Raw genomic sequence first — 20,774 nt, 5'->3', positions numbered from 1 at the left:
AATGGACCACTTGGCCTCGCTCCTCGATATCTGCTGCATCTGAAAACTGAACTATTTCTTTGTGAAATTAAACCTATCAATTTTGATTGCCACAATGCCAGATCAGTCCATCAGTGGGTGAGATTCTTTTCGCTGCCCTAGCAGTATATAAAAAAAATAATGTTCTACAGACTTAAGCAATGTCAAAAGCAATGGCATCCAACACAAGGCGTTTCCGTACCTGAAGTTAAAGTTCTGCTTAGTACATCAGTGCTTGAGTTTCTTTTCGGTGGCCTATAGCAGTCGAAGATTTCCCCCAATATTCTTCAATGTTCCAGATTTTAATTGTTCTGTGTCAAAGCAAAAAGATAACTGTTTTTTTTTTTTTTAGCTGTATCCAACTCAACAAGGGTTTTAGTAGCTGAAGTCAAAAATTAGTTCAGCTCATCAGTGGTTGAGTTTCTTTCCAGCGCTCTAGCAGAAACCATTTTGACACAGGGTTATTCAGCCTTTCAGATATCATTGTTTTGTGTCACGGCAAGAATTTTAGTGGAATGATAACCAAAAGCCCTGCGCCAAGCGGCCGACCAATCCACGGTGTACCCTGCTTCTCGCCCAAAGTCAGCTGGGATAGGCTCTAGCTCACCCGGGATCCTAGCGAGGATAAGCGGCATAGAAAATGGATGGATGAAAACCAACACTTAAGGTTAAAGTTCTGATCAGATCAGAGTTTCTTTTTGGTGTTCTCACTGCAGGTCAATTCCAATTTTTTTCCCGTCAATGTGAACAGTACAATTCCATCTCCAAACTGTTCTCAAAAAGTTGTAACTGTCCAAAATATTAGCCTCTGAGCTCCAGTGAAAGTACCTCGGAATATTTCAGCATACCAAGAGATTTTGGACACTCAAACAGTTTGGGGATGACCTCTTCCTGTTCCAACATGTCTGTGCACCAGTGCACAAAACAAGGTCCATTAAGACACGGATGATAGAATTTGGTATAAATTAACTTGACTTGCCTGCACAGAGTCCGGCCCTCAACCCAACACCTTTGGGTTGATTTTGAGTGAACGGTGAGCCAGGCAACATCAGTCTGTGACTCATAAATATGCTCTTGAAAGAATGGGCAAAAACTCCTATTAGCTCACTCCTAAACCTTGTTGAAAGCCTTCCTACAAGAGTTGAAGCTGTTATAGAGCCAAAGGGTAGATCAACATCATATTAAACGATATGAATTTAGAATGGGATATCACTTAAAATCATATGTGAGTCAAAGGCAGGTGAGTGAATACTTTTGGCAATATCTTGTATGTGTCTGATGCGATTGCAGTTGGGATGCTCATCCGACCTATACACCGCCAAAAGACCAAAAAAAAAATCAAAATTGTTTGACAAAACAAACACAAAAGCAACGGTGGATGAAAGAGTAGGAAACAGTCAGTGGTGAAAAGAAGATGCTTTAGAACTCATAAATACAGTATATAGGAGGACCGGTCAGTAGAAGCACAAACCCCTTGAAATCGCCACAAATGCGCCATGAGACTTCCACACAGGACCATATTTACTTCCGTGAACATGCCGCCTCGTGTTTGTGCGCATGCGCAACGTGACTTTGTGTTTTGTGTGTGAAATTACGGACTCATTCAGCCCACATTACAAGTCGTATTTGTTTTTGTAATGTGAACCACTACCTAAAAATATTGGATTCAACAAAAAATCTGAATTGGGCATCATGCCCTGCAGTGTGAACGTAGCCAAATTCTACCCAATGTTCTTTTGACCTTCTACGTCAAAGACTTGAAAGACTACTGGTTTACAATGACAACAATAAACCGATGTAGTTGATGTGCAAGGTAATATCAGTCCATCCAGCACATCAGTACGTGAATTTCTTTACGGCCACAAATTTCACTTAAACTTCTTCATACATTTAGAGATTACTGATCTATATCAAATCAAGAAGACTATTGGTTTCGATAATATCCAATAGTCCAAGGTGGCATAGCTGAACTCAGGAGTCAGATCAGTCAATTCAAATTTCTTTTCAGTGCTTTAGCAACCACAATTTCCACTTAATGTTCTTCAGACTTTTGGTGATTTCTACGTGAGCCACAAATCTCACCAAAAGTTCCTCAGACTTTCAAACAAATGTATCTTTTAAACAGTAAGATATGATAGTACACAGTGTATAGACATACAGTACATATTTTAGTTCCAATTTATATTATTTTTTTTTTTCGGGTTTCTCCATCTTTGTATTTTATTTTAGAGTTTATAGCTCAATTTCACATAGTCCAGCAATCTAAACTAGTCAGTAAATACATAGAGAGGACCTCACGTAAAAAACAAACCAAACAATACTGATTTTGATTTTATTCGCTCACTGATGGGGAAGTACCCACACATGTGAGCAGACAGGCTTGTAATTTTAGACCCCAGGGGAACAAATTGGTCCGTCTCACCCACTCAAGTCAATCAAGACTTTGAGGAGAGGGAAGAAACAGTAAACAGGGACAAAGGATCACAGCCAAATTAGGAAAGACGGCCAATGGAGTGTCTTGCCACCCTCACGCTCGGTGGTCCTTCTTCCCACCGTTTAATTGGCCGAGTGGGAGGGAGATGAGAGCTGCGGGATCAGTCGGATCGTGCTCGTGCTGGCGTGGACGAGGAGTAGGAGAGAGAGGCCTTCATCAAAGCTGCAGTTACTGCTTATTAGATTATTATTACAGAACAGCGGCGGCAAGCAAGCGGCCTGATTGCGGATGGGAGGTCTCGTTTGACTAGAATGTTTGGACACCCAAATGGAGAACAGGGATAAACACAAAACTACTATTTATAGACAATGTGCTGATATAGCTTTTATTTTTATTTTTTTTTATAAATAAAACCACTTTGCATTTAGGGGACAAAGTGTAATTTCTAAGCTCATTATTTCAAGTTGACTCATTTGACTTATAATGATCTGCAAATATTCTCACAATTATAATTTGCACATTGAGAAGACATTTTACAAAATGCATCTTTGTGCCCAGAGTCCAAAAATAATTACGGTGAAGCAACATTTAGCTGTTGTGCTTTAATTGGGTGGGGAAAAATGAATGAATATACTTTTTTGTGTGACGATGGTTTAACCAAACATTTTGTATAACTACTTAATACAATACATAGTTTATATATTTTGACTCTAGTGGTATGTGAAAGAATCACTGAATTAAACACAAATAAAACTTATAACATTCAAAACATGAATCATACGTAAAGTTGTTAGAATGAAGCTGGAAGCTATGCAAAAAAGTCAGTTTAAATATTTTTTCAATCCAGTGCAGTATATATTTTTTTGCTTTTCATGTAGTTTTTTTTTAAGTGCAGTACATTAAGTACAGTTCACATGTATTTAAATTTTAAGTACAATACAATACCTTTACATTTAATCTTGAAGAACTATTTGTTTTTCAACTTTTATGTAAGTACAACACTTATTTGACTATAATGTGCAATAATTGGACAATTATTTAACTTCTAATTAGTATGTTCCAATAACTAGTGTTGTTATTATTATTATTATTATTAGTTAGCAGTATTATCACAATAGTGTTAATACATACAATAATAAATACAGATGGGATTTTTAGGAAAAAAACCTCTACATCGTTTTTGATTAACACTTGAGCCTACTACACTGCTGTATTGTAATGTTGGTCATTATGGTGGTACTTGGCAAGCGAAGTATTTTTTGAGGTGGCACTTGGTTTAAAACATTTGAGAACCACTGCACTAGATCAATAAACTTGACTTTCTAAGATAAACTTGTATTTCACACAGTTTGTTGTTATTTTGCTTTATCTTACTTAAATTGTTGTTATTTTTATAGTTACTTGCCATGGTATGAGGGATAGAAATAAGTACATTTGTAATTTATAGTGTCTTTATTAAAATGCATAGTCCCTTCTATTAAAATAATCAAGAAAATGAAACCGACTGATTTAAAAATGTATCATTTGATGACTTTAGTGTGCACTCAGAATGGAGCATAACAATGAATGGTCTATACCAGTGATTCCCAACCAGTGTGCCGTGGCACATTAGTGTGCCAGGAGCGCTCTTCAGGTGTGCCGTGGGAAATAATCAAATTTTACTTAACTGCTCAAAAAATTATTCATTTACAAGAAATAATGTATCTTCGTTCCTCTATTTATGCCAGGGAGGCATAGTGACAGACAGAATAAAAATATGCTCTTCTATTAGATGGCAGGAAGTACATACAGTAATTACTGTGCATCTAGTTTTTGTGACATTTTTGTTTGCTGGTGTGCCGTGAGATTTTCCAATTGTACGATATGTGCCTTCGCTCCCTAAAGCTTGGAAACCACTGGTCTATACTTCACTTTGCGACTTTCCTCACCAAACAACAAATATTCAATAATGAGGGTATATGAAGAAAATACAATTACATTTAATCCAATATTATTTGGAATTTATAATTACCATCATTTTTCTTTTACTGCTTGGTTAGGAGAAAATGATTTCTTTTTTTCAAAGTGATGTGTGTGGGCTCCATTTCTAACTTCAATAAAGGTACCATATAAGGTTCCTTGCTAAATGACAAATAATGCCCCTTCTGACTTATTTGCATTGAATTTATACTTTTGGATGCAAGGTAAACACACACAGAGATGAGAAATGAGATGATGGGAAGTAAAATCATATGTCAAGTCACTGCCCAGGTTGTGGCGAAGATCTAAACAAAAGCAGTAATAAAAAACAGGCTAAATAGTTGTGAGCTGATCTAGTGGCTCTAATTCTTCAGTGAAACACAAGTATTCCCTACTTGCAATGAATTCAGATGGCATCTTGTCTGCCAATTAGGAAGGAGATCGCCCTGACTGGCTGGATGAAATTAGACAAAGCAACGCCTTGTATTTAGCTTCAGATTTGGTTTTGGCTGCTTATTATCGACTCACACGCACACAGACACAGTGCACACACGCACACACACACACTTGCACAGACACTTAGTGTGGTCCAAGCCGCGACCACCGTGACAGAATATGACAGAAATTCACAAAGCCACAAACATCCATTGTTTCAGTGAGAAACTAACCCTCGTAAACTTCTCGAGGGACATTTTTGTTGTACTTTCTCATCCAAATTTAGTTTTGTTTTTTGCTCTCTCTTGCGATTATCTTTTTATATAGTGTCAAGTATGATGAGGTTAGCACATCCGTCTCACAGTTCTGAGGACCCGGGTTCAAATCCCGGCCCCGCCTGTGTGGAGTTTGCATGTTTCCCCCGGGCCTGCGTGGGTTTTCTCCAGTACTCCGGTTTCCTCCCACATCCTAACAACATGCATGCTAGGTTAATTGAAGACTCTAAATTGCCAGTAGGTGTGAATGTGAGTGCAAATGGCTGTTTGTTTCTATGTGCCCTGCAATTGGCTGGCAACCAGTTCAGGGTGTACCCCGCCTCTTGCCCAAAGTAGGCTGGGATAGGCTCCAGCACGCCGGGACCCTAGTGAGGATAAGCGGTATGGAAAATGAATGAATGAATGAATGAAGCATGATGATGATTTCTATCACAAATTAGTAAGGCGCTACTTGGAATACTTTCAAATTTACATTTCAGCCTGCCAACGTGTGGGGATTAGTTGCCTGAAATAGCACATTTGACCGCAGGACTTTAGGAGGACCATTGTGTTTGGACCGTGAGATGTACTGGCTAAATTTACTTCTGGTGTGATATGAGGGTAGTACTTTTGAGAGGTCCGGGAACTTCAGCTGGACATATCTGATTGGAAGTACCAAGGACTAACAGCTCCTTGTTTGAAATGGAGCTACAGTGACGAGTGCAAACTAGCTAACACATTTATTTATAGGTACCAATGATGGTTCTTTCAGTGGGCGGCATGGTTGAATAGTGGTTAGCAAATCTGTCTTATAGTTCTAAAGTTCCCGTGTTCGAGTTTGGATGCGCTGGGGTTTCTCCGGGTGCTCCAAAAACATGCATGTAATGTTCACTGGTGACTCTAAATGAACTTTTGGTGTCAACGTGAGTGTGAATGATTGTCTATATGTGCCCTGTGACTGGCTGGCGCCCAGTCCAGGGTGTAGCCCACCTCTTACTTAAAGGCAGCTGGGATAGGCTCCAGATCATCCGTGACCCTAATGAGGAAAAGCAGCACTATAGAAAATGAATGGATCAATGGTTCCTCCAGATCAAGGGATAACGTACCACAATTTTCAAGAGCCACAGTGGGGAATCCTTTCGGGAGTATCACTGCCTTCAATTTCTATCAAATAACAGGATAATGAGTAGATTTTAGTCAGCGTTGGGGATTTAGAATGTTTTCCGCTGCATGCACCACATATACGGATCCGTATGCTAAGGGTAATTCGGCGGCTTGGTGTTAAAGTACTGCCTCCGCTTGTCGCTTTTTTCGACCACCAGCTGAACCTCTGGTTGCCGTGTAACAAAACGTTGGCACACCCCACAGTAGAGAGGGCCCTGGGGTGATCAGTGGGTCATTTGCCCAAGACAGTACCGCCTCCTCAAAACAGGATGATTTCATTGAGGTGCCAAAAAGGGAGTAAAGAGGTGATCAAAAGTATGCTGTAATTCTTGATTCTCGGGATATTTTGATGAAAGCATGAAATGGACATGCTATCAAAACATCCAAGAATGGTTGGAATGGATAAAAGGTAAATTCATACAGTATTCAGAGGAACATCTAAAAAGATATATTTTCTGCTATTGTCCTCAGGCCAAAGCCACGTCTAGTATAACAATATTGATTTGGTGCCATCGGGTGGCATTTTGGTGCCAAGCAACTATGTTGAACTGAGGAGAGGAGTTTCATTTTGTCAAGCCATGTTCACTATATAGTAAATTGTTTTTTTCTTCTCCTAATAATTGCTGAACTGAAGTATACACATTTTTTTGTGCTGCTATAGAGGCAAAATCTTTCTGAAAATTTAGGTAGGTCAAATCCGAATTGTACGACACTCTATCGTAAACGAGGTATCGAATGTGTGCTGTGCGCCTAAATGTGTGTTGACCAAAGTGATTGTTGTTTGGATGTCTTCATGAAAACGGAGTAAAGGAGTGGGGCAGGTGGCCTCCTGCATCTGGGGCCCAGCTGTATTCGGGATGACTCATACGCTCCTTCCTACCTTGACCAAAACACACGTGCACAAGCGCACCTTCTAGCACATATTTGCCACTATGAAACACACACTCACACACCAGCACACAAACCTCAGACATGTCCAATCAGACGTGGCAGATCTCCCCGTCGCCCGCTAAAGTGTGCTTTGATGCTGCATTTAATGACCAACTTAATTCAAGAAAATAAAAAGTTATCTAGTTGTTTCAGTCTTGCTGTACCAGCTCATTATGCAACATAAACGTCTCTCAAATACACTCAATACGTGAATTCCTGTCATTTCTCCAAGTCTTATGATTGTTGCCATGTGTATAACTATCAACATTAAACGCTAAATGTGGCAAGCAGGAGGTCACACTTTGTGTGATCTTGCAGTTTATTAACCTAACTAACAAAGTGTACTGTAAATACAATATTTGTAAACCCTACTTGTTACCAAAGTGAAGTGTTTTTTGGTTAAATACTGTTGGATTTACATAACAGGTCCAAGCACCAAATTCATATCCTATTTGTTTTTGACAGTCTATTTGCATGTACATTTCAAGTGACGTATCTGTTGTGGCTGTGTTTTGATTGACGGAACACACGAAACAACACAGTTATTTTGCTTATCAAATGATGTACACGCCATGATGTAATGTAGTATATTTACATATGTAATGCTTTGCTTTGGCTGTAGTTCAGCATGTGTTTTTTTTCCAATGTGTATTTATGTTTCTAGAACAGACATGGGTGCATATAGATCACCAAACCAATATATATACAATTTGTGTGTCTATGCAACACTTGTATTGATTGGCACATATCAGATTTATACCCACATTTGGAAGAGGCCTGCTTCCAATCTAAGGTTTTTTGATTTTACACTGCCATGACGCATATTCAAATTGTACCTTTTGAGAGCAAACAATTGGAACTGTGTACAGTGTAAATCCAGCCAAAGATATGTTACAATAATCCAGCATTCATTTTTGTCCTCAGTTACCTTGGTCAACTTGTGATATGCATCAGTTAAAATTTCACCAGGAAAAGCACTGACACTATGTATGTATCATTATTTTTTTTATATCACAAACTAGCAACTTCAAGTCACTTACAGAAGACAAAAATCAGTGCATGTGTTTGTAAGACGTCACTTTGACCATCTTTTCCCCTCAATTAACATTAACAATATTGACAAATCTGGAGTTACTCCTAAACCACATACAGTACTTGAATATACCTCCATCCATTTTCGAGCGCTTGTCCTCATAAGGGTCGCAGGCGAGCTGGAGCCCATCACTTTAGGGTGCTTCATTTTATTTGCCGATTGTTGCCATCAGACACTGTGTACAGCCATCAAACACAGTGAAAAAGATAGTACAAATGACCGCAACAACAGTTACAAGATCGGGACAAATTACGTGTAAAGTTCAAAGAAAGTGACCTCATTCCGCTTGCCAAAGCAGCTTATCTCCGATTCATTCTTAAACTCTGTTTCTTCTTTCTTTAGCTTCAGTCCGGCATGTTCTTTCAGGGCAAAACATTGATGAAAAATCACCTTGGAAAATGCAGCGTTTTTTTTAAAAAGACCTGCATGCATACGGACACGATCTCGACATGATATCAGCGTGGGTCTTTTATATGTAGGTTTGTCAGTGTTGCATTAAATGCATCTGGTGGCTCTTTTCTGTCCTCTGACTGTCTTGACTTCACCTTTGGGCTACAGGTTATTTTTTTTCCCCGCTCGTGTTCATGGGACATAAGGGGGTGGTGCTCGCCCTCCAAGGCATAGTAAGAGTACTTTAGATCTCGCCCCCCTCCACTTCAAGCCCCTGTTACACTTCGATTCCTGGAACACTTAACATTACGTGCACACACACATGCACTTTAGCGGTCGGCAATGCTTTGTTGACAACAAGTTGGGAAATAATTCAAACGCTGTGTTAAATTAAGCCGGCGAGAGACAAAATCACTAACATAAACCATTTTTTCTAAAACCTTATTTTTGCGATCAGATTTCACTCTAGGGGCAATAAAATTTCTCCAAGTTGATTTCATAAGCGTGACAGCAGTAGAGATTTAAAAAAAAAAATAATAATAATGTAGTTGGCTCTCTGGAGTGCCTACCTATGATGTGTGAAATTAAACAACCAAGTAAGTTTTATCTGCTTATTTCAGAAAATCGCTTTGAGTTGTTCTGCAATTATGTCAATTACTCCCACTGTTATATAACAGTGGAGCTAATTTGCATAATAACCATGACATGTTCAGTTAGGAGGGGTCAAAGATCAAGAGACACTTTTCTAGCAGACTCCAGTGTCTTAAACACTGTTATGTAGAAATGCCCACAACCCACACAGGTGTGACGACCCTGATGTCATGTTAAAGCCAAAAGGTAAGCAGAGCTGCATTGCATTTTGTGGTGATATGTCCATTCGCCACATGCATGTTGCTTCCAAGAGTAAAAATACTTTTATTGTCTTTATGGACGATCGTTTTTTTTTGCTCACCATGATTTTGCCCCGCCCGCCCCCGGTCATCAGATAACGAAAGCTGTACTCGCCATTGGCCCAGGTTTATATGGGGCAGGGCTACGTGGCCTGAGACTCGGGCAGCCCCTTAAAACAGGAAGACAAGAAATATAATTCTATATTTATAATATAAAATATAATTCTTGATCCTTGGGGTGCTTTGATGAAAGCACGTCACAGACATGTTATTAAGACATCAAAACTCTTTTAAAAAAAGCATAACATGTCTCCCTTAAGCAATATCTGTTTACAGTATGTATGAGCACTTTCAGGAAGTGTGTTTCCCCACAGCGTCCTGACTGTAAAACAAACTACTAAATGACTCACCGCAGAGGACGATAAGGACATCAAATAAACAAAAACACACTTCTAAATTTGTTTTATCGCTCCCTTACTATGGATTGTTTATCTGCGTCATTGTGTTTGTAAATTTGTGTACAGTACGTGTGTATACTTTATGATATTTGGTCAGTGGTGTGTGCATATTCAACACATCAGGGGTGGCTCCTGTGGCCATGTAGCGGGCTATGTTTTTGTTCGCAGAACAAAACCTTTTGTTCCTTTCGAACCCAGTTGCTTACCAAAACAGCAGCACCATGGAGGCAATTAACCGGTCTCTCATATGAAAGAAAGAGTGTCTTAACACATGTTGTAAAGGTGTTCCCTTTGCGGGATTAAAGATAACGTTGTCCTTCCACCATGTTGTGTGTGTTTATGTTATTAGTTTCACAAAGCCTTCCTCGATCCATGCCCTATTTCTACATTTCACCATAATATTCAACTTTTGTTTTAAACTTCACTCTCACTTGGCACGTTTAATATTGGGCCGAAAATAAAGCGATCCTCCCTAATGGACGCCTCCCTATCGGCAGTGGGGTAAATTAATTCCCTTGGCTACTATTTGTGGGAATAGGCTATACATTTTTAGACTAGTCTATTCCGTGTGATCTCTATTTTGAATATTTTATCACAATTGCTTTTCATTTTGATAATGATTGTAATACTAACTGAACCACTTTAATCATGATTAATTTCGTTTTTTTTTAAATCATTGCTGCTGAATCAAGCAAGTCACTTTTTTCTACGATTTTCTTTTCTTTTTTTTTTTTGCCTTGTGAAAATCCAGCACACACAAATGTTTTCTTTTTCATGCAGATTCGGGTTTTGATAGCAAACAGTGTATGATTAAACTTAAAAAAATGGTAGTTGAAAAATGTTAGTTTATGTGACCTTAAGGTAAAGGTTTGTATAAATAACAGAATAATAATGACCTAAATTCAAAAGCCTTGCCTTTAATTCTGATTTTAATGTTCATCAGAAGTCTACAGTCCTGGGTTAATGTCTTTCTTTACCATTTCGCCATCTCTCAGTTTATCTCTCTCATCACTCATGCGCTATTGCAATTCGTAGCATCCAACTGAGTTACTGAAAACCTTCTTGAGTGAACAGGATTGGAAGTGTGATTATTTCCTTATCATCATCATTGCCATCTCTCAGCTTGAGCTTTACACTGTGATGCATGTTCAGCAAGGTTGTGTGGAGCAAACATTGTTTTGAGACATGTTGGCTGGATTACTCGTGGGGATGTTTCTGAGTGGTACAGAGTTACTTTTGGAGGGGTGCGACTGTGTTAACAAAAGGGTGAATCATCCCGCCGTTAGCTTGGACGCCTCCCTACCGGGCTCTCTTGTAAATATTTGAGAGGGACTGTTGACATGAAGATAACACGGACTAATGCACTTACGGGCCAGGAAATCAAGCAATGGCTCTCAAACTGGGGTCTGGGGACCCCTTGGGGTCCTCGAGCTGTAGCTTGGGGGTACATTATAAATAATATATATAAATGATATTGTATCACTAAAAGTGCATACCCACAGTGGATATTAAAAGTCTACACATCCCTGTTCAAATGACGTTCTATGATATTAAAAAATGAGACAAATATAAAGCTTTTCAAAACCCTTTCCACCATTAATGTGACCTACAACCTGTACAACTCAATTGAATTTGTAAAAAATCAAAATAATAAAATAAATAAATAAAAATCTTTTCGCGATTACATTTTACCGTGAAAAAATACACATTTTTTCCGGAAGGATTAAAACTTTATTTTGCTAGATAAAATAAAACTATGTACTCATAATGTTACAATTTTTTTCTTAAAAGAAAACAAAACAAATAATTTGCTTTCATAACATTATCAGTTTAAAATAGGCATTTTTTTCTGTGGCAGTTTTGTGGTACAAATGGTCAGGTTTAGGGAGTAACAGACTACATGTAACGGGATTACATAATCAGAAGGTAAATGTGTTTCATTACAGTCACTGAAATAAAATGTAATCAAATTACAGGTACATTTATTAAAAATTGGGATTATTTTGCAGGATTACAATTTTAATGCAGGGAGAGGATGGCTGTTGATTTTGATTTTGATTAGTACCGATTGTGGCAGTCCAAACTGAAAAACGTAGTTTGACACCCGCCAAAGCCTTTCGGGTTGCATGTTCACTTGGATGAGCAGAAACGGTGAAAAGGGCAAGGAAAACATTTTCCATTCCAGCACGTTGGTGTTTAGTTTGAGATTATATCAATATAGATAATAAGTGTCTACAAGCTGCTCTCAGGCTTCCATTTGGAGATGGGTCGCTGCCTTCATGCCTGTGTCTCCACGGCAACAACGCACACTCAACATCTTAAATCAAGCACTAGACTGGTGCGGGATAGTTATTTTTATACTCGCATTGTTGGCCTGTAAATATGAAGCATTGCTGTCACTGCTGTCACTTCACGCACAGAAAGATATACAGTACGCTCTCGGACCACTTCATTAGATACACCTGCACAGCGTACACGCATGGCGACTATCGAGTCAAATTTTCTCATTTTTCTGCTTTTCGATCAATGTTGGCAAATGCCCGCTTTTTGGATGTATGTAAAAAATTATCCTCAGTATTGTGGTGTGAGGTGCAGGGGCGGTTTCCGTTATGGGGAATATGGGAAGCCGCCCAGGGCGGCATTCTCTGGGGGGCCGCATTCCAGTTAAATTTAAATCAACATTTTCTTGAAGTTACCACACACATTTTTAAGAATAATGCATTTACTGTAAATATGCGAAAAAGAAGATTTGCTGCTTTGGTTGCCATTGTTGTATTTTTATTTTTTTTTTTATTTACAGGATAAAATGCTGATTGTAATCTCTGGGTTCAATGCAGAAGTACAAATAAGAAGTATATCATTTAGTAAATGTAAGAAATCATTTCAAGGACTGAGATGAACCACAGAGCAGTTGTTCGCTCAGCAAATTCCAAGACATTTCCAATGTCAATTTGAAGCTTTTCTGTTTTGCATCATAGCCTGTAGAAATAAACTTAAATACCAGCACCGTCACTTTACACTATTCGATGATGACCTCCGTGCACCCGCCAGAGCAGCCGAGGAACATCTCGCGCTGACGTCGAAACAGAGGAGTCGTCATAAATCCACACTTTCCAACGTGCGTGGCCGGCCGGCAGCACGGTATTATGAATAGTTGCTATTCTGGAGTGTTCTCTTGGCAGACGCCGCGAGCTGCAGTGTGTGGCCTCTACGCAAAAACACATCAGTTTCACAAAAAGCTCTCTAAATTAGCTTTTATTACCATTCCGATGGCTGACTCATCACACCGTCACGCTAACGAGGGCTTCCCTTAGCTCCATATTTTCTCCCTCTGAAAGCCAACTTTCAGATATAGGGAAGTCTCTCCAAAACATATTTTGCACTTTTAGCGTAAGTTATAGACCAATACAGAATGTAAGGTTAAGAATAGGCACCAGGATATTTCTGGGTGGTAGAATGTGAGGGACTACTGCTGACCTAAATTAAAACAATGACAAAAAGCTGTAGTTTTGGGGACTGCACCGCAAAATATACAACAAAAGGTTTAGTTTTTTTAATTTCCTTTAAAAAAAAGAACAAAAATATATATATATTTTTTTAAATCCGGCAGAACCTGTGGGTGAGGAGGATAAATCAAGTGACCGTTGTAAATAGTTGTACAGAGGAGATATCAAGGTTGACTGGTGGCAGAGCGACCACTTCATAAGAGACAGACTGGGAACAAAACCTCCATCATTGGGTTTGTGGAAGACTGTGGCATTAATCCGGGCAAAAGAAAAGTCACGCTCAAGTGATCGTCGCCTTCTTAGTTAGATTACAGGGAAACAGACAATTTAGCATAGCATCAGAGATTGTAAATCAGACCAAAAGGTGAGAAATTATGGTATCAGAATCAGAATCATCTTTATTTGCCAAGTATGTCCAAAACACACAAGGAATATTATGCAAGCCTTGAGGGCGGCTACATCAACAATGACCAATGTTAAGGGATTTTTTTAAATTTCTATATTCTGAATTAATTAGCCAGTCCCTCAATGGTCATTTTAACTGTCTAAAGTACCACCACGTCTTTTCTTTCTTTTTTTTTTTGTTTTTTTTACTATGTTGAAAAGTAAATTGCTTTGAGTCCCACTTCCAAATAGTTTACCTCATGTAGCATTCTTATTTTTGACCGACACGTCACACATTCAAGAGAAGAAGACTTCCAGTATCATGCCACAAGAAGAAAATCATGAATTCAAGCCATTTGTATCTTGTGTCCTCAAGTGCGCTCCCTTGGTCAAATGACGTGAAAGCGTTTGTTTTCTAGTGGCCCACCAGAGATTGCTTCGGCATTTGCCACCTAGAAGAACGTGCAACATCAATGTGAATATTGTCCTCCAGTTGCTTTCTCTTTGTAATACATGAACTAATCCATGCTCAAGTATCTCCTAAATTTCATGCATGTACTTCAGTGTGTTTATACACTCTTTGGACACACTGTTTGGCGAAAAGCTAGTTTCAATCCCCACAGCGAAAACAGACGAAGCTCTTTTGTTGTGTGTTGCAGAAATTCCATCAGGAAATCATCCGCTTTGGTGGCACGACATAGCCATTGTCCGTCCCTGAGACATGAACTTGAAACACGCACGCAACCACAACAAGCGCGGCCACACCTGACTGATAAGGATGGACTGAGTATGTGGGCATCTCGGCACTTTCAAGCTTCCACCTGTACCACCATCAACATCATCATCGTCCTCATGAGCAGCAACCCACATCGTAGTAACCTTTAGATAGTCATCAAACATGTGATTGCGTTCATTAATCTTGGATTTGCTGTCATTCCAACATCTGTTGGATAATATCAATACTATTATAGAATTTTGATTGATTAATTGAAAATTTAGTTAGCAAGAGAGCATATGCTTGCAAACAGGATGTGAAGCGATAAGGAGCATGCGAGGAGTATATCATTTTATAACATAGCAGACCATCACAAGTACAACACTGCACAACATAACAGTACTGAGGTAGTATTGTAATAGCACTGTCGTTGTCATAGTTCATTTTTGTACTGCGCAGCATACTATACTACAGGACAAGACAAGTACCGGTACTTGTACCTGTCTAATCACTGTTCGCTATTCACAAATTCAACTATTCACGTTTTTTTCTGTGGAAACTATTCCCAGTTAGTAGCTGAAAAACCTGATTAACTCTAACCAATTTGCAGTTTTTCTCTTCTTTCTAAAACATTATATGATGGGCTGGGACACATTAATGGCAATTTAATTCATTTTAACAGGGAAAATTGATTTGATATACAAGTTTGAATTAAATGAAGGTACGGCTGTATATTATAATGTGTGGCATAGAAGAGTAGTATCTCATAGTATAGTATCATACTCAAACATGAGCATCCAAACATGATTTTCTGTCCTGTTTCACCAAATGTCATCACATGTCCTACAAGCCTTGAATATACCACCATACAGCTGTGGTGCGTTCAAAGACTATCGGGGTATGTAGGGGGCTGCTGATTCTTTCACACCAAAATAGCAACATAGACACCAACATACACCTGCCCACACACACATTCCTTCCATGACATAGTGCCGGCTAAATGGACGGCTCAGGTGTTTCTGCCTTTGTAGTTTGACAAACACCGAGCAAGAGACAGAAAGTGAGCGAGACAGATGGAGAACAGCGCTGGAAGAGATATGATGTTTTCCTTTCTTCTGCCTGGGCTCTGAAACTCCATCTCTCTTTCATTGTCACTCGGCTCTTTTGTGTAACGCTGATGAGGCCCCTTTGACACCAAAGAGGTCATCCGGCTGATACCTGACTCCCATTGACGGCCTGGTAACATCCTTTCCATAACTCCCTTTCATTTCCCGACACAAGGCTCTCAAAGTTGTCTTTTTTCTTTTTTTTTTTTTTAACAAGACTTTTTTTTCTCATTACTTATTTGAACGCAGAGGTTTTTATTGCAGCAGAGAACAGCGTGTTCTCTATGGTGTGGTGCAGTTGCAGTGGAGGCTTGTATGGTCTTGGGCTTGGGGCCCAAACTGGTTTATCCCACTAACCCTGACGTGGTAGAACACAATGGTTTCTCAAGGGAACTTAAATTGGGCCCCACACATGGAGTGGCGGACTACAAACACTCGAGCCCACTGTATGTTGCAGTTCAAACAATATGTCTGAAGTAGTATGTCTACATCTTTATGCTCAAGGTTTGCCTTCATCCTTTCTTGTGGTTGCTGAAAGGTTCTTGCCATGGTTCCTGTTCAGAAAGGGTGAGCTGTCTAGGACTGACCTGCTACCAAGGTTTCCAAACGCATGGGATTAGAATGAATCCACAGACCACAACTGAGTCCATAAAAGGGCTTAAAGGAAAACACTGGGCTGACTGACACCACTGATGGAGGATGCTGGAAGAAAATCTAAACTGACTCAAAGAATTGTTGGATTTTTATGGACCCTTTAAACTTTTCAATCCTACAGACCATTTAATTGATCAAAGAGACCGTTTAACCTGTTAGATTCCATGGACAATTAAACTGGTTGAATCCAATGGAACCTTTAACCAGTTAGACTCCAGATACTATTTAATGCATCCCAATGACTTTCTTAAACAGTTACGTTTCTAAGGATAATTGATTGGATCTTATGCACACTTTATCCAGTAGGATCCTGTGAACAATAGTTGGATCCCATGGACCTTTAACCTGAGTGGATCTGACAGACCCTTTAACTGGTTGGATCCTGCAGACTATTGGAACATAAGGACCCTTAAATTGATCCTATGGAACCTTTAACCAGCTGGATCATATGGACCCTTCAGTGGATCCTACAGACCCTTTAACTGAGTTGGAGCTTACTGACCATTTAATGGATTCTACTGACCCTTTAACCAGTTGGATCCTATGAACAATTTAATCAGTTAGATCATATGGACCCATAAACCGGGTGGGTCCGATGGACCATTTAACTGCTTGGATCCCGCAGACCTTGGAGCTTATTGGATCCTATGAAGCCTTAAATTGATTCTACAGAACCTTTACACTCTTCTACAGGCCATTTAAAGGAACCTATGGACATTTTGACCAGTATGACCCTTTGACCAGTTGGATGCTGAAAACACTTTTTTTGTTGTATCCTGCAGACCCCTAAAATGGATGGACCCTCTGGGACCTTTAACCCATTGGATTCCATGGACAATTTAACCAGTTGGATCATACAGAACCTTAAACCTGTTAGAGCCTATGGACCAATTTGTGTATTCTATGAACCTTTAACCTCTTCAATCCTACCACACTTTCACCCGGTTGGATCCCATGGACCACTTATTGGGTACTACAGAACCTTAACCTGATCAGTACTGAGTACAGTGCAGTAATACTGACCCTTCATCAGTTGGATATCACGGATGTTTCACTAGCTGAACTGTGACTTGGATTGTGTTTAGCTAAACAATACCTAAACACATCAGGGAGGGGGGGGGGGGGGGGGGGGGGGGGGGGGCAAAGTCGAATGTTGCTATGACCAAGGAATATTGGAACAGCAAGTCCCAACCAGTTCCTGTATAAGCAGGTACACAACTGCTTTAGACTGAAAAAAACATTTGTATTTGAAAAGCTGGAGTTTTCTTACCCTTTCTTTACTCTAACAGCGTTTTTCTGATCTCCAGCCTGACTGAAGGACAATAACAAACTCTTGCTAAGTGGTCCTGGAAGATGTTTCAATAAACATTTTGTTTCCTTAAAACTGTGTTGCCTCTGTTTTAGAGAAACATTATGCACTAAAAGGCCTATAGCGACACGTCGGCCCGCCGCCTCTTAGCCCTACATTAAGCAGCCCCTCTTCTTTCATTTGTCTCTCCTCCTTCCATCCCCATCTCTCAACAATTTACATCCAGAGGTTGCGAAGCAGCTGGACAATAAAAGCAGCTTAAAAGACTCACTCCTGCAATGTTTACATTAGTTGGCCCTAAGCAGCGATGAAATTGAACAGTAAAAAGGTCGTTTGTGTTGCTCGCTGGCCAGGTTGCGTCGACATTTATCTCTCGCTGTCATAGTGCAAATGTCTTTCAGAAAGTGCAAAGTATCCTCGAGGACCGACTGTGAGAGCTTTTAGGACGAGCTCGGTACCTCTCCTTTCAAGCATTAACTTAAAAAAATAAGCACTTTAGATTTCATTACTGTCTGGAGTTGAAAATGTTGCCAACATATTTTAAACGGGAAAATTTTGTAAGAAAAAGGCTTTTGTGGAAAGTCCCTTGATTGCCTCATTTAGTATGAAGGGTCATATCTGTGGCCAACAAAGAAAGTAAACAAAAATGCCATTAGAACTCACAGTACATGTAAAGCGGTGGTGTTCAGTTACCCGACGACAGATAGGGGGAAGCACCTATTAATTAGGTAGGAGGTCTTTATTTGCACAAAAGGTTTCGAGTGACATAATATTAATTTTTACTAATATGGGACAATTCATGTCAAGTGAAAGTGGAATCGAAAACAAAATAAAAAGTTGCAGAACCATGAAGCTCCCGGCGCCATAAACGGACACATACAACATTGGGCAGTGATCACATGTCAGATTCTACTGGAACAACATTCAGCGTTAATTGCTTTCAATTAAGATCATCGTTAAAACTCTGGAGGGAACACATTGAGAATGAGGTAGGCTGTTGTTATATGCTGCTGTTTTGGTTAGCCATGCAATTAAAATGGACTCCGCAGTTAACTTTGAAATGTATGAGAAGGACAGCGTCATGCCGAACTGAAATGTTTATGGTTATTTTTTCATTATACTTCTTATGTAAGGGACACAACTATTTTTGAAAACATTTTGCCCCGTGGCACCATGCTGACAATCAAAGGTCAGTCTTGGTACTATGTCAGACTTCTTCTTGTCTTGTGGGGGGGTCTCACATTAAACAAATTGGTTCAGATGTTATGTGTCATATGAAAAAGTTGAATGGCGGCCACTTGAGTCTGAATGGCCTCTCCTGTTCTAGATTTTAGGTGCGGAGTCCTAATTATGTCTCCGGTGGGAGTCCCCCCCTTGGGGTTGTCGGATTAATGGTGAAACGTCTTCACCAACCAAGAAAAGTTTAGTTGCCTCGATATAACTTTTATGGATTCCCATGATTTGGATGACTCAGGATTACACAGACTTGAGTACCAGGCTTTAGTGGCAACAGTTTAAGGAATGCCCTTTTCCCAAGGAAAGCTCCAAGAAAGTGTGCTTGGATTTTGACTGAGACACCTTAGGGATGAACTAGAGACTCTCTTTCAGTTCAAACACCAGTAACTTCCGAAATTGGATAACAATTTCCACAGACAAACTCCCAAAAATGTATTTTCATAAGAGTGGAAGCTGCTATTGTTACAGAAATAATACAACAAATGATAGGGAACGCTAGGGAATGTTCAAACTAGGGCAAAACAAATCCTCGCCTCTCACCCGACCTATCTTCCCCTGGCGTGACAGATGAGCTCGATGCACCTTCTGTTAGTTACATGATTTTAAAGCATAGTTGCACGTTTACTACAGTCACCCCTGGGGGACGTGTGGCTGTTACATGGCCTCGCTGCAAGTAATTAAAGTAGCAGATACAGCTTATAGCTCATGTTTACACTGACCATTTGTTGGAAGACATGTGGAACAGATGTTCCACCCCCCCCCCCCCCCCCCCCTCGCCGATTAAAAAAAAAAAAAAAAAAAACACTTTAGAGAGGTTTCATCCTTGTTCTTGATTATGACACACTTAGAAACACATCACTAATCTACTTCATCTAAGGAGAAGGAGGCATTCCCTGTCAACAAATCCCACCAAAAACATGATTTCATCTGCGCACCTTTCAACAAGGATTACTTCATGTACACACGGTGATAACATGTATAAATATGTAGTGCATGCGTAACGAGGCTGGGTCGTCAAGTCTCGCCTCCGCTGTATTTCTTTAAAATGTGTCAAACATTTACCGTTGAGTTGTTGTGTACCACTTGTGGATTGTCATTACTTGGAGTAGCGTTAGTACTCTATCCAAGGACAAAATGTGTGTCTCAAGGGGGACTTTAACACAGTGTGTTATCACTGATAGAAGCTCGGGACAACATGTAGCAAGACGAAAAGTATGCCGTTTAAAAGCCGTTCTTACTGGGACCAAACATGGAAGCATGAGGGTGAGAGGTTTTGTTTTGCTTTGTCGGTTAGTTAGTCAGCGGCATTATGTAATAACGACATAATCAAACTCAATTTATTGAAAAACTAAACATAAAACAAAGGGAATTACACATTGATTATTCAACCTAAATTTGCCTCATGAAAGTCCGCTAGCTTGATGCCAACACAAAATGGGAAACACCATAGATGGCACATTTGAAGGCAAATAGTAGCAACACATGTAGAGAGACAATAGAAACCCACAGGCACATATTCTTTATCCTCTGCAAAACTGATCAATATTACGCAGCTTGTGGTTGTCTTCTGTGTGTTATCATCATGTGTGGAATGTCTATGTATTATACTACCCCCGGTGGCCAAGGCATGCAATCCAGGCACACAATGCCCATTGAACTCATACATGAAATCATGATGCACAAACTGTTTAATTCTTTACATTCCATTTTGGTTTTGCTATCACTGTGTGTTTTTATTAAGTACAATACTGTACAGTGTAATTTTCCTCTTTTAAAAAACAGGATACAAACATTTTTTATGTTGTTTTTAGGGGCCTGAAACAGATTAAAATCATTTTC

The sequence above is a fragment of the Phyllopteryx taeniolatus genome, chromosome 15 (genome assembly GCF_024500385.1).
Source record: "Phyllopteryx taeniolatus isolate TA_2022b chromosome 15, UOR_Ptae_1.2, whole genome shotgun sequence".
Classification (NCBI taxonomy): domain Eukaryota; kingdom Metazoa; phylum Chordata; class Actinopteri; order Syngnathiformes; family Syngnathidae; genus Phyllopteryx; species Phyllopteryx taeniolatus.
The sequence above is the reverse complement of the archived record's forward strand: the minus strand, read 5'-3'. Positions refer to the sequence as shown.